Source organism: Lissotriton helveticus, chromosome 9 (assembly GCF_964261635.1).
Source record: "Lissotriton helveticus chromosome 9, aLisHel1.1, whole genome shotgun sequence".
NCBI classification, from domain to species: Eukaryota; Metazoa; Chordata; class Amphibia; order Caudata; family Salamandridae; genus Lissotriton; species Lissotriton helveticus.
Window position 1 is genome coordinate 558,049,165 of NC_136070.1, and position 3,583 is coordinate 558,052,747.

The 3,583-nt window shown below is 63.0% G+C and overlaps 1 non-coding gene and 1 pseudogene across 1 annotated transcript; both read right to left on the minus strand.

The window, feature by feature from the left end:
• Positions 1-52: 52 nt before the first annotated feature.
• LOC144783691 (28S ribosomal RNA) lies at positions 53-1,300 on the minus strand (annotated as a pseudogene).
• Positions 1,301-2,259: 959 nt separating this feature from the next.
• On the minus strand, positions 2,260-2,413 carry LOC144783500 (5.8S ribosomal RNA). Its single transcript, XR_013601474.1, has one exon. It is a non-coding gene; the product is annotated as a 5.8S ribosomal RNA (ribosomal RNA).
• Between the last annotated feature and the right edge of the window lie 1,170 nt (positions 2,414-3,583).

Sequence of the window (3,583 nt, forward strand, 5' to 3'; positions counted from 1 at the left end):
CCGAAGTTACGGATCTGATTTGCCGACTTCCCTTACCTACATTGTTCCAACATGCCAGAGGCTGTTCACCTTGGAGACCTGCGGCCCTGCAACCCGGCGCAAGATTTACACCATCTCCCCTGGATTTTCAAGGACCAGCGAGAGCTCACCAGACGCCGCCGGGCCCCTCTCTCAGGGTGAACCAATTCCAGGGCGCCCTGCCCTTCACAAAGCAACAAGAACTCTCCCTGGGGCTCCTGCCGGCTTCACCGGGATTGTTTGCGTTACCGCACTGGACGCCGCGAGGGCCCCGTCTCCGCCACTCCGGGTTCGGAGATCTGAACCCGACTCCCTTTCGATCGGCCGAGGGCAACGGAGGCCATCGCCCACCTTTTAGGACTGACTAACCAATGTTCAACCGCTGTTCATATGGAACCCTCCTCCACTTCGGCCTTCAAAGTTCTCGTTTGAATATTTGCTACTACCACCAAGATCTGAACCTGCGGCGGCTCCAACCGGGCCCTCGCCCCGGCTTCCTTGCGCACCGCAGCAGCCCTCCTGCATGTCGCGGCTTAGCCCCCGCGGCTCTCAGCGCCGGCGACGGCCGGGTATGGGCCTGACGCTCCAGCGCAAATCATTTTCAGGGCTAGTTGATTCGGCAGGTGATTTGTTACACACTCCTTAGCGGATTCCGACTTCCATGGCCACTGTCCTGCTGTCTATATCAACCAACACCTTTTCTGCGGTCTGATGAGCGTCGGCATCGGGCGCCTTAACCAGGCGTTCGGTTCATCCCGAAGCCAGTTCTGCTTACCAAAAGTGGCCCACTAGGCACTCGCATTCCATGCCCGGCTCCACGCCAGCGAGCCGGGCTTCTTACCCATTTTAAGTTTGAGAATAAGTTGAGATCGTTTCGGCCCCAAGACCTCTAATCATTCGCTTTACCAGATAAAACTGGGGGCTCCGAGCGCCAGCTATCCTGAAGGAAACTTCGGAGGGAACCAGCTACTAGATGGTTCGATTAGTCTTTCGCCCCTATACCCAGGTCGGACGACCGATTTGCACGCCAGGACCGCTACGGACTTCCACCAGAGTTCCTCTGGCTTCGCCCTGCCCAGGCATAGTTTACCATCTTTCGGGTCCTATCACGCACGCTCATGCTCCACCTCCCCGACAGAGCAGGCGAGACGGGCCGGTGGCCCACCCGTCGCTGGAAGCACGGCGGGACCCCACCTCAGCCGGTGCACGACAGCCCTCACCTTCATTGCGCCACAGGGTTTCGCTCGGCCCTCCGACTCGCGCACGTGTTAGACTCCTTGATCCGTGTTTCAAGACAGGTCAGGTGGGTAACCGACATTGCCGCAGACCCCTGGCGCATAATGTGGGCCTCCACCCCTGGCGGTGCGACGCGGTCGGGGCGCACTGACAACAGTCCGCCCCAGTCGACAGTCGCGCCGGGAGCAGTCCCCACCTTCAACCGCCCGGCACGCCCCGAGGGGCGGCCGGGAACGGGTGCCCGGGAGAGGTCGCAGAGGCCGTTGAATCTCCCTCGGCCCCGCAGACATAGCGAAGCTGCTGCCCGTGGTGCTGTAACACCCTCCGCCGGAGAGGAGGGCCACCTGCCAACCCGAAGCCTTCCCAGCTGACCCGGAGCCGGTCTCGGCGCACCGCCGCGGAGGAAATGCATCCTGCAGGGGCCGGGTAGAGCCCGGACGCCGGTCCCGCGGAGGGGATCTGGAACTCCCGGGCCACTGACCTTCCCGCCGTGTTGAATCCTCCGGGCAGACTGCATGGACCCCACCCGTTTACCTCCTGACGGTTTCACGCCCTCTTGAACTCTCTCTTCAAAGTTCTTTTCGCCTGATCTGAGGTCGTAGTCGGAAGAATAACACAGGAGTGTCAAGGGGGTTGACGGGGAAGGCCAGGCCCCTGCCGGAGCAGGGTCCTGGCGTCCCGGCAGAGCGTGCCCTCTTTCCCCAGATCGGATCTGGAGGGGTTTCGCCCTCCTTGGGAAGCCGGCCGCGGATGTAGGCACCTGAGGCGCGTGCGTGTGTGGCAGCCAGTGGGACACCACAGGCAGCCAGGTGCCCTGGGGAGGACCGGTCGCCAGACCTCTTCTCGGGGGCTAGGCGCGCCGGCGGCGTACCTCCATGGCAGGACCCGGCGAGGGACCCTGCCACGGGCGATCTGACCTTGTGGAGGGACGAAGGGGAAGCGGAGCTAACCCTGCGACTGCCCCAGCTGCGTCCTGGGGAAGCCACAGGGCGATTGACGATCGAGTGACCCTCAGACAGGCATAGCCCCGGGAGGAACCCGGGGCCGAAAGGTACGTTCGAAGTGTCGATGATCAATGTGTACTGCAATTCACACTAATTCTCGCAGCTAGCTGCGTTCTTCATCGATGCACGAGCCGAGTGATCCACCGCCAAGAGTCACAGGCAACTTTTTGAAAACGTTTGCTCACCTGCAGGTGCAGGAGAGGCGGGAGGAAGGTAACGTCGTCCGTCCGCCGCCCGTGCGACGAGACGGCCCTGGCGCCCCATTCAAGGCTTCCCCTCTGGGAGTCAGACTGCACCGTTGGGAGAAAAAAAACATTACCAGGCGCTCAGCCCGGGAGTCCACATGAGGGAGGGGGTTCCTGGAGCAACGGGAGCAGGCATCCCCGCAACAGCTGGTCCATCCCTGGGTAACCAGGGAGGGACCGCACGAGTCTTCAGACCCCTTGGCCCGGCCGCACGGGACTAGGTCGAACCGGGTACCTGGCAACGAGGGAGGGTCGCCCCACCTGCACGTCAGCCGTCCGTCTCTAGGCAGCCCGAGCCATGCCAGCGGGCTGGCGATCAGCCCAACACCACCCTCGCCCGGGTCGGAGGCGCCAGAAGGGAAGAGCCAGGCGGCTCCCCATCCCACCCACCGAGAGAAGCCGGGGTCCACTCGCAGGCCCTCGGCCCCTTCTCTTCCAGGCCGCTGCCGTGCGTGAAGGGCCGCTCCTCGGTCACCTGGAACCCGATCAGGCCGGGACTCGGGCGCGGGAGAGCCCAGCCGGTGCCAGGGCCTTTTCGAGGGAGGGGTGGTACCAGCCCGGGGAGGCACTGCCATTCGGTTTCCCCCCACCTCTGGGGGGGGTCGTGCCGGGTGAGCTTGGGTTCCGTCTCGGATAGGGACAGGGGCCCCGTCCTTGCGCGTTGGTCGGGCCCTCCCCGGGGGGAAGAGGCCCGCCGAAGTCCCGGTCCTCACCCAAGCGCCCATGCGGCGGTGGACCGCTCCGCCGGCCGGGGCGCGCCCGGTTCGGGCCCTGTGCCTACGGTGCGTGCTTGCAGAAGGCGGCCGAGGGCTTCTGGCTAGCGCTGTCGGTCGCTCGGGCCGCTCCGCCGTTAATGATCCTTCCTCAGGTTCACCTATGGAAACCTTGGGCCAGATGTAGGTGGCCGTTTCAGGCCATTTACCGACCGGTAACGGCCGATTTTGGCCGTTACCGATCGGTAAATGGGTGACAGGTATGTAGAGGGCATTTTTTTACTGATTCGGTAAAATTACCGAATCGGTAATTTTACCGATTCGGTAAAATAAAAATTCGGTAAATTTACCGAATCTGAGGCACCCA